Below are 11,996 nucleotides of genomic sequence, written 5' to 3'. Positions count from 1 at the left end.
TTTTTAAAAGTTTAATACCTATGTACTATTGATATTAGTTTAAATTTTTAGGTATTTTGTTGAATGATTATATATTGTGAATATAGATAATTAACTATATGTTGGTAACCTTTGAATTGATTCGTTGCATATCATTTGCATGTTTACCAAGGGTTGGGTAGGTAGTAATTATTTTAGGTGATAGCATCACAACTTCCGGTGCAAAGGAGTTTTGAATTTATTGCACAACTAAAAGTTTATATGTGATAACAATTTAAACTTGTAGGTCATAATATCCATGCAAGTATTCCCAACTATTTTTTTTTTTTTTTTTTTTTAACAAATCAAACAACCTGAATCCAATAAAGGGTTAGGTTGTGAAAATTTTCGGGTTAGGTTGGGTTACCAATCCAACCAACCCGAACTTTTGGGTTGTTCCAAAAAATTCTCTCAACCCGACCCGACCCATGTACACCCGTAACTTGTCTGATCGGTTGGGCTTTATGCCATAAAATCTCGTAGTTAAATATTTTATTTTTAATAATAATTTTGATTACTTTATATGCAATTTAACACTATTTATAATATGATAAATCTAAGGTTATTAATGTAATTTTGAACAATATGTAGTTGACAAATGGGTGGATCATGTTCAAGAAATAATCTAATGGGTTTAGGTATATGGATAAAGTTTGGTGTTTAACTGTGAGATTCTACCTCGGTTGGAAAGGAGAGTAGAACGAAACATTCCTTATAAAGGTGTGGAAACCTCTCCTTAACAGACGCGTTTTAAAACCATGAGGCTGACGGTGATACGTAACAGGTTAAAGCGGACAATATCTGCTAGCTGTGGGTTTGGGCTATTACGAATGGTATCGGAGTCACACACCGGGCAGTGTACCAGCGAGGATGTTGGGCCTCTGAGGGGGTGGATTGTGAGATCCCACATCAGTTGGGAAGGGGAACCATACATTCCTTATAAGGGTGTGGAAACTCCTCTATGTCAGCGAGAACGCTGGGTCCCGAGGGAGGTGGAGTGTGAGATCCTACATTTGTTGGAGAGGAGAACCAAACATTCCTTATAAGGGTGTAGAAATCTCTCTGCGCCATCAAGGTGGATTGTGTGATCCCACATCGGTTGGAGATGGGAACCAAGCATTTCTTGTGGAAACCTCTCCGTACCAATGAAGTGGATTGTGAGATCTCACATCAGTTGGAGAGGGGAACCAAACATTCCTTGTAAGGGTACAAAAACCTCTCCGTGCCAACGAGGACGCTTGCTCCAAAAGGGGGTGGATTGTGATAAAATAAGTCTACCCTTATATTATTTTTAAGAATTATCAAGATTGTAAACCACTCGTAAAATGTCACAACCAAAATTCTTTGGTATCAATTGTTGTGACGGAAGCGGAGGCAAGATCGATCGTACTCACACACCCACAAATATAAATTAAACAAAGAGACACAAAGATTTACATGGTTCGGAAGTAAGAAATTTCCCTACATCCACGGGTGATAGCTAATCCCTAACCAAAGTGTTTACAAGTGTATCTCACACTCTCACACTGCAAATTCTCTGTTACAAAGTTCTTCCCATTGCCTCGGGTCAAATACAAAATGACAATGACTCCACATCTTAAATAATGTTAGACAAACTTTTATATAAACATAGCAATACTAATTCTCATATATGAATCAAAGCATCACTAGAGATGATTCAAGTACCAATATGAGATAATGTACCAATATGGGAGATAAACCAAATGAATCCAATAGATCCATGAATCAAAGCGGGGAATGTACCAAAAGTATTAATGAACCAAGTCTTGAATAATCTCCACCTTGGTAGAAGATCTCCAAGAATATAACTTATTTGGCTGCCACCAAGTCAACCAACTACTTTTCAGGAGTAACTACCTTTGTCAACATATCCGCGACATTATTAGCGGTTCCAATTTTCAATAAACAAATGTCCCCTTCATCAACAATTCTCGAACAAAATGAAATCAGACATCAATATGTTTTATACGAGCATGATAGACTTGGTTCTTCGACAAACAAATAGCACTCTGGCTATCACAAAACGCTTCTATTTGTTCCCGAGAAATAACTAAGTCACCAAACCATGAATCTAGGTTCTTTAAAAGCTATAGTGACTGTCATATGCTCTGCTTCGGTGGTAGACAATGCAACAGTAGACAATAATTTTGAACGCCAACAAATAGGTCCACTAGCCATAGTGGACAGATAACCACTAATTGATCGTTACTTATCAATCTCCACTTGTCTCTCGGAAGCAATTGACATATCATCAACATACAAGATCAAATAGATAAACAAGCCACACAATTGTCAAATTGACTATGAGTGTACTTATGCTCCCCCATGAAGTGATCAAAATTCATATACCATTGACGAGGAGATTGTTTCAGCCTATACATAGATTTCTTTAATCTACACTACTCGAAAACCAACTCACTGTGTCGTATATATTTCTTCTTCCAAATCTCCATGCAAGAAAACAATTTTTATGTCAAGTTAAGCAAGCTGAAGATTAAATTAAGCGACCAAAACCAACAAAATTTGAATGGATGGAGATATTCACAATTCTTGGAAGTATGATTTCCAAAAAACAAATTCTGAAAACAAATAAGCAAGCTTGCAATGAGAAACTTATCTTCGACAATTGATGCTGAGTTTGAGAACGCCTGGTGGCCGATGAGGTTAAGTCTTTCACAATACCACAAATGTCGAAACCTGACTCTATTGATACTAATTGTGGTACCTTAATGTCACAACCAAAATGCTCTAATACAAATTGTTGTAGCGGAAGTGGGAGAAAGATCAATCATACTCACACACCCACAAATTGTTGTAGCTTACCATGTCTATTAGTAGTCGTGAAGATATCACAAAAGTCGAGACCACTTCCAATTTCTTGTAGTACAACTCAGTGATGTCAAGCTTGTCTCAGTTTCATTAGTGCCTTATCGGGTGTAGAAATAGTTAGGGATCTCTGAACAAGGTCTTTGTTCATAAACTCGTCACAAGTGCTATAGACCACACAGGTAAACTCGGTAGTTAGTCAACACACGAGGTTGCTCCCCCACTTCATTGTGATGTTATGGTCTTGTGGAGGGGTTGCTAGCTAAGCTTTCACAAATGATATTCAAGTCTCATGACGCCATATCGTCTTTCATGTCGGCATGTTTGTGGAGGTTGCTCCTCTTCAACTTAGGATACCAGTGCTTCACTTCCTAATCAATATAAGCCGCTAAATAAGAAGATCAAACAAGTTGGTTCACCGCAAAGCTCAGTTAGGTCGTTCAGGTGATTGTGCGACACTAGGTTAGGTGAACAACCTCCAAACCTTTATTGGGTTTGTAATACACACGAAAACTAACTTAGGAACTTCTAGACAATCCAGAAGCTTAGATAGGTGTAGGAGCATTAGGTGTAGGAGCTTCTACATGAACTTCCTAGAGTCTAGATTAGGTGTAGAAGCTTATGCATGAATTTTCTAGAGTCCAAATTAAAGCTCATGGTAACTTACTAGGTCATGGATGTTTAAAAGCCTACGGTAGGCTACTTACCAACTATTTTTATGCTCACCAGATATTACTTTTTTTTTCTCAAGTGATCAGCTGATTGGTTGACGTGGGAAGCATTCGGGAGTTATGCGAGCACAGAGGAAGGTCATTCTAGAGAGTCAGTTCTTTTGGTATTTTGGCTATAGTTTGTTTGGTATCTCCTACCTTGGTCCCCGATTTTATATTAATACTCAAACAATCCTTCCAAAATAATAAATATATTTGATTTTATCTTTTAATGTTGTGTTATTTTTAAATTTTCAAAATTGTTTGATCGTACCTTTCTTAACACATTCTTGTGATTCAAAAGTCTAGATCATTAGACCAAAACGTTATGAGCAATTTTCATGAAGAAAGCTCGGTAAAAAATGACTCCAAGTCATCGAATCTAGTGGTGGAATATTGTTTTCTTTAACTTTCTTTCCAAAACCCTAACCTCTTCTTTTCTCTTTCTTTTTTCTTCTTTGTTTTCTTTATCCTCTCTTTTTTAACGGGCTTCATCATTACCATGGTTCCATCATAAGACCATGACCAAGACAATTTGCTTGTTATGCACCAGCTTCACATCTCTAACTAGTATCTTCATCGACTTCTCCCATATGAAGAATCCTCTCTAAAGAAAAGTGACTCATGTTCGATAACATATGAAGAGTCTGGGGTATACTTCTACGGTATAAACATATGGAACACGTTATGCACGGTGACAAGTGTAAGTGGTAGTGCTAATTTGTATGCCACTAGTCCTATATTCTCTAGGATCTCAAAGAGACCTACAAATCTTGTCTTCAACTTGCCCTTCTCCCAAATTTCAACACCCCTATCATAGGTGCAACTTTGAAAAAGACATGATCACCAGTAACAAACTCAAGTTCCTTCCTACGAGTGTCTTCGTAGTGCTTTTGCCCGCTTTGTGCCTTCAGTATTCTTTATCTGATTTTTTGCACTACTGCATTAATAATCTAAACCAACTCCGACCCTAGAAGTTGTTGCTCACCTACCTCTTCCTAGAAGATAGAAGTTTGACACCTACACTCGTATAGAGTCTCTAAGGGGGCAATCTACATAGTCACATGTAGCTATTATTATAAGCAAACTCCATTAAGTACAAGTGTTCATCCCAACAACTAGCAAAGTCTATAACACAATGTCCTCAACATGTCCTCTAGAATCAAGTTCGACCTCTCAGTTTATCCATGCATATGTGGATGAAAAGTCGTACTTAACCTCAGTTACATACCCAACATCTTATGTAGACTCTTCTAGAAGTGCGAGGTGAACCTTGTTTCCTGATCTCACGTGATGAAAATTGCAATACTGTGATGATGGGCTATCTCTTTAACATACAACTGAGTGTACCTGTCCACTTGGTATGTGATTTTTCTAGGAATGAAGTGAGTTGTCTTGGTCCACATATCTATGAATGACCCAAATGATTGTGTAATTCTGCTTGGTGTTTGGCAAATCCAAGATAAAGTCAATAATCACGTCTTCCCACTTCCATAGATCAGCATTAGCAGTTGCCACAACCCCGAAGGTCGCTATCTCAGTTTATTTACCTATTGAAAGGTCAGACATTGACCTACGCACTCAATTATTCTTCATTCCGTGCCACTAGTAAGTAGTTTTTAAGCCCTCATACATCTTCATACTTTTGGGGTAGAACGTATAAGACATATAGTGGGCTTTAGTGATAATATCCTTCCAAATTTCCTCATCCCATGGTATGCATAGGCGGGCTTGCCACAACAAGTTGTCATTTTACGAGACGTAAACCCCTTTGGCCTATCAGTCTCTTACTATTCCTAGATCTTTTTGAGGTACCACCTAGGCTTGACTATGGCCAAGCGTATCTTAAGCTACTAAAACCCAACGAAAGAGAAAGATACGTGAATAATAATGTAGGTGTATGTGTCTATATATTGCATAAGTGGAGAAGTAATATATGATCATAGTTCAGTGAGATGATGCATATAATACTTGCATGCATAACTTGACTTCAATTCTTTATGAGTCGAAGATATATACTCATAGTATTTTGATCATATTGATAGTACATTTTATATCATGATATTTCATAAGGCATAACTGTGGTCATAAAGTCATATTAGCCATACTCAACATACATGGAAGTATATACATCACATCAACCTACATTAACATAAAAGTTCAATAACATGTACATAAATATCACGTATTGTTATTCATACAACAGACCCAACCATGCTCAAGGCAATCCAATAGTAAATTTACTTACGATTTTAGGCTTAAGTAGGTGCTCCAAAGCTCTCCTTATCTAATCATTCAAAGGTTTAGCTTTGATGTGATCCAATTTCACTTTCTTCCACGATGTTACTTAACCTAAGTCAAACCTAAACAATGAGAAATAATCTTAATTGGCTAAAATAGTAGTTCACTGACATTTTCGAACTTTAAATAGGTTCAAAATGCTTATGATCTAAAATAGGTAAATCGAGCCACAATTAGCCATGTCGAGCAAAGGAGAGTCGGTTGGAGCCACCACGTCAAGCGCAAGGGGAAATGGCTATTGGAAGTTGTACACAAATTATAGCCTAGAGCTGCATGCTTATTGCATATGATAGAGGCAGCTAGGAGCATATAGAGGGATGGGTTGCAGCCATTTAGTTCTGAGCACGCATCTGCGATTTGTTGGGCTTGCTTCGTGGATTAAGGTTCGGTTGAGCGCACTCAGATTGGACCGTCTAAAGAATTCGTGGACATGGGGCGAGGCTGTTACGTTGAGCATCTGTCTGCATTATGGGTTAATTGAGAGTTGGATGTCACACTGATGCTTGACAAGGGTGTTGCCTCATGTCCATTCTAAACCCTTTTACCTTACTTCAATGTAAGTTAGTTATTTATTATTTTATCATTTTAATTTATGTGTATGTCTACACTTCTCAAAGTTGATTGTTATCAAAATACTATAGGGAGATACCAAGGTTGTCAATCCTTCCTGCCCATAATATATGCTATGAATGTTGTTATTGTTCCTTATTGCTTGCAAGCTTATAACGTTACTTTCTCAAATTGATTTTAAGATGTTTTATTTAACTTTCTCTGACCTCGCTTTTTTAAATTTTGTTTTTTAAGAGTGGGGTTATAGACTTGATGGTTGGTTGAGATTGAAGAACTGACGTTCTATTTACGAGAAGTCTTTGGCGATCTTTGACTTTTGGAATCTTGTATGAGTGAGAATGTCACAAAAGTTGATAAGATTGATAGTTAGCTAGCTACCTAGATGAGATACCCATCCAAGAATTGATGCCCACGATTGAGACCGTGGGTCAAATAAAGTCATATGAACCGGTGGCATGAGCGTGAGGGTAGCTCGACGAACTCTATTGCCCACATGGAGGAATACACCATAGAGCCTCCTCTGAGGTCCCCTTCACCCTTTGCTCGACACTTAAACCACTTTGACTACACTTTCAAATGGCTCACAACTTCTTTATTCAACACTTGGGATTCTATTGACATTGTCCACTTTTATCATAAACTCTCATGACTTTGCTTTTTGTTTCCGTAGCAAGTCTCACACCAATGAAGATGGTGTTTCTTACCTCTAAACCCATGATCATCCCTTTAATTAGCCAATGTGGGACTACTCCTCCCAATAATCCTTAACATCCTCGTTCTGCTTTATATGTAAGAGGGACCTATCGAGTGTCTGAATGCTCACAAAGAGCGACTCTTTATGCCTTCCACATTAAATTTGGTGAATTCATTAGCTGAATATGAGATGATTTTAGTTGAAACATCGCCAATTGAAAGCATTGAGAACCCTTACATGGAAGCCCCCTTACTTCAAAACATAGTGGGAGAGATGGAAGAGTCAGTGGAACAAGGTCTTATGTACGAGACATGAATTAACCATGTATCAGTTAAGAGAACTATGACCATCATACACAATTTCGTGACAGAGACTGAAGCAATATACTATAACATCAAGATATTCAAAAGATAAAAGGCATCAATTTAGCAACTCTACCTATAATACAAATACTACCCAATTGAAAAAAAAAAAAATATATACATATGCAAGATAGTGAAAAATGTTAGTACATGTTAGAAAAACAAATATATTTTTTCATCTCATAAATTTACGTGTACTTCATATTAGAACGTTCTCACAAAAAAATTTGTCTCACTTCACGAAAAATTAAATAACTCTCTATATTTAATTTCTTAAATAAATATCAAAACCCATTTATAAAAAAAACTTACAAAAAAAAAAAAAAAAACAAAAAAGAAGAAGAATAAGAATGATTTTTTTTTTTTTTTTTTTTTTTTTGGTATCACTAACACGTTAATATAAACATGAGATCTCAACCACCTTAATTAAAACAGGAGCCACATGTAAAAATTCATATCAAAATCTCGAGGAGAGTTTTGAAGTTATTGTCTGGAGCCCTACTCGACCCTCTTCGAGCTTGTCTTTGACACTCGTGTCGTCTCTCTCTCGAACTTAGTCTTTGACACTCGTGTCGTCTCTCTCTCGAACTTAGCGTATGCCTTAGCTTCAATGCACATTCTTGGTGCATTGGATGATGCACTGTCCTCCTCTCGTATCATGACACTTCTCAATCTTGGAACTCATGTGGTCAGATAGATGTCACTTGAGGGTCACCTCTTGAGGGTCACCCCTTGTCTGTCTTGTGTGGAGGTCACAATCTACTTCATGTCAGTGATGTTGTGACATGCTCCTTCCGGCAATAAACGAGGGTTTTCTTCCTTTCGTTGGGCTTGAAAAGCCTATGATTAGAGGGAGGCTCGTTGGGACAGGAAACATTCGGCCTTCCACTAGCCTTTTCTTTCTTTTTTTCTTTTTTTAATGAAATTGGGTCGGTTCATGACCTAGTTTTTGTGCCTATAAACTTGAAACGAACCCAAAGGAACTCGAATCCAAAAAGATAAAAACAAACCAACCTAACCAAAAAAGTTATGAATAATGAACATTTGAGAAAAAAAGAAAATGAAATCTAGGACGCTTTTGAAAAATTTGGGCAACTCTCCCTCCACACTCATTTTGATTCAAACTAGTTTCTATACCTTCATCGTGGGCTGAGGAGGCCTATAACTCATTAACATGAAATTATGTGCCGCTATTGACTCACGAACTAGAACCTGGGACCTTTAAAATTGGAGAGCACTAAGAGACCTTTAAAATTGGAGAGCACTAAGAGACCTTTAAAATTGGAGAGCACTAAGAGACCTTTAAAATTGGAGAGCACTAAGAGACCTTTAAAATTGGAGAGCACTTAGAGTTATAGAGTGACCCTAGATTAGTCAGATTATTAAAATGTAAAGGAGTCGATGTCCAAATTTATAGGATTCAAAACAGACATATTATTGATTCATGGCATTCCAAGTACAGAAGTTTGTAGGATAAAATGAAGAAAGGCTGAAGAAAAATGAATTAGGCACGCCCAAGAAGAAGATTGGCTATAACCAAGATGATACTACAAATATCTTCCACAGTCTTCCCGTTGCTAGACAGCGCCGATGGGTCCTTCGGCGGCTGCGTGAAGCTGTCCAGACAGTCGCCGGCCTCCGTCATAGCTGCAGACGCCTTAATGTTGACGCCATTGTAGTCACCTTTCCCCAAGTCGTTCTTCCCATCCTCGATGTCGCCGGCGGCATCGTCGTACTGTTCAGCACAGGTGGCATATCGCTCTTTAAGCTTGGGATCAGCTGCCTTGGACGCCAGGGACTGGGCGAGGGCACGGGTTTGAGCAACCTTGTCGTGGGCGAGGTTGAGGGTGAAAGTGGCCAGCCCTTTTAGGTCTGTAGTGCCAGCAGATTTCAACACGTTAAAGCAAAAAGAAGGGTTTCTAGTTTTCTTGCAGATGGTGGAAACGATGTCGTCTTGGGAAGCCGCTTGCATGGGCACCATCCCATTGAAGAACAGTACTAAGAGGACAATCCTAAAGACTGCAAGAAAACTAGAAGATGCCATTTTTTATTTTGATTTTTCTGTCTGTTTTGCTCCATTAATCCGTAGGGAGGGTTCACATATTTATACACTCACAAATATTCCTTTGAATAGCTTTCACGTTAGAATTTTAAGTAAAACGCTATTAAAAGAAAAACGAACAAAAATAGACCGAATAGGTTAAGCTTTTTTCTCTCTAAACCCAATCACAAACTTGGCTTAGTTATCATGCACTTTTTTAGACAATACACCGTCTTGCTCCATGTGCCACTCTCGTGTTAACCTTGACTGACTACACATGAGAGTCATAACTTTACTCTCTTCTTGGTAAGATTATAACCGTTCTCCTCTACTTAAACTAATAATATTTATTATACAAAAAAAAATCAAGGTTATTAATGTAATCTTGAACCATAGTTTTCATGTATGTGAGAGGATAATATTGAATAAACAACCTGAAGAATATATATAGTACATGAATAGTGCTAATACGTCGACAAATATTTGTTTTGCCAATATTTTTTGTTGTCCTCACGAAAAGTAGTCCTTGCAATCGTTGTGTGTTTTGACGTAAGGAATGTGAGTCAATAAACTCGACATGGTTAAAATCATGGATGTGGGAATCGTGCATTGAGAAGTTAGTAAGTCAACAAGCTCGACTTGGTTAAAAAGATGGGATGTTGAAAAGTTAGTAATCATGGAACATTTCGGGGCAATCATGAGATAACGGAGACCAACCTCAGCCCATAATTTTCTGCAAGTTTGTTAGAGGCAATCATGAGATAACTCAGCCGGGGATTTAATGGGTCGGATAGAGGCAATCATGAGATAACCCAAACCATCCTCAGTCCGAGAACTTAGAAGTTTTTTGGAGTTAGCGAACTACGACGGAAGGTTTCTTTCTAGGACTTATTCAAACCTTGACAAAGTTAACTAAGAAGGTAAGTCTTTCTTTGGACTATGACACATGAATAGATTTTTCAAGAGATTAAGGAGTTTTTGGTGTATGCGCTGATGCTAGCACTATTTTATGGTTCAAGCATGGTGTACAACGATGCCTCGAGAAAAGGATTGGGGTTGCGTGTTGGTGTTAATGAAGAAGTGGTTGTATATGGCTCCTAATAGCTTAAGAAATATGAGCGTAACTACCTAACCCTCGATTTGGAGTTAGCAACTGTGGCGTTCACGTTAAAAATATGATGACGTTACTTGTATGGTGAAAAGGTACAGGTGGTAAAACCATAAGAGCCTCAAGTATCTTATTCAGGTAGAAAGAGTTGAACATGGGACAAAGGAGATAGTTGGAGTTTGCGTAGGATTATGATACAAAGATCCTTTATCACCCATGTAAAGCTAACATAGTGGCCGATATGTTGAGTAGAAAGACAGCTCACTCTTCTGGTATGTCATTTTCGGTTCTCTAAATCTTCAAAAATTTCACTAGATGGTCATAATTCAAGTCATTTAAGGATTAGTATGGGTGTAAAATAGTCAAAAGATCACTTTCAACACACCTTCACGCGCCCCATGCGTGGCTGGAAAGGCTTCTAAGCGTGATTTCACTCGCAATGGGCTCACGTGCAAATACCACGGCCAGTCGCTATTGGCCCTCAATTTAAGCATAATTTAACTTAAACTCCCACAAACAATTTCACTACTTGACACGCACCCCACTCACGACACAAGTGTTCTTGGCTTCGAGTCCAGGCGACGTAAGGCATTAGTATTTTCTTATTTTTTCTTGGTGTGGCATGTGTCCTCCAAAAGCACACCTTCAAGTCTCGCAAAATGTTGCCTCATTGATTTTCCTTCAATTAACGTAGGGTCGGCGCATGTCCTTCCACCTCCATGAGCGTGCTTAGATTTAATCCACCTCTCCACAATGGTATCAGAGCCATGCCCTAAACTTAGTCGTGTTTAGTCAATTGTCGAACAAAAGACTCCAAAAGAAAAGGAGCCGAGCCTCCTTGAAGGCATAGTAAAAAATGACTAAGACTCAAGGCATAGTTTATTCAGTTCGTATGCTTAGTCAATTTATGCATGAACCAAGAAAACCACATTGTGAGGCAGCTCTTCAGGTTCTGAGATACATCAAAGGTACTCTTGGTCAAGGACTCCTACTACCATCTGAAAACAATTTAAGATTACAAGCATATTGCGATTCTGACTGGGGTGGTTGTCGAACTTCAAGACAGTCTATTTCTGGGTTCTGCATTTTCCTCGAAAATTTAATTATTTCTTGGAAGTCTAAACTAATGTGTCCAGATCATCAGCAGAAGCCTAGTATTGAGCTATGACATAACTCGAGCAGTTAGTCCTAAACATCTTGAAAACAAGAGACAAGATTTAAATTGTCTAGATGCCCAGGACCCAGTAGGCTTCCACAATATCTAAGAATAAAAAAGGTAACTTTTTCAAGTTGTTAGCAATATGTATGGTGCTAATAGGGTCTCCGCTACCGTTTCCACTCCAGT

The 11,996-nt window shown here is 38.2% G+C and overlaps 1 pseudogene; it reads right to left on the bottom strand.

Annotated features, from left to right (window-relative positions):
- Positions 1 to 8,912: 8,912 nt before the first annotated feature.
- LOC111788431 (pectinesterase inhibitor pseudogene) lies at positions 8,913 to 9,575 on the bottom strand (annotated as a pseudogene).
- Between the last annotated feature and the right edge of the window lie 2,421 nt (positions 9,576 to 11,996).

This window comes from Cucurbita pepo, chromosome 2 (assembly GCF_057944985.1).
Source record: "Cucurbita pepo subsp. pepo isolate OVF chromosome 2, ASM5794498v1, whole genome shotgun sequence".
Classification (NCBI taxonomy): Eukaryota; Viridiplantae; Streptophyta; class Magnoliopsida; order Cucurbitales; family Cucurbitaceae; genus Cucurbita; species Cucurbita pepo.
The sequence above is the reverse complement of the archived record's forward strand: the minus strand, read 5'-3'. Positions and strand labels throughout refer to the sequence as shown.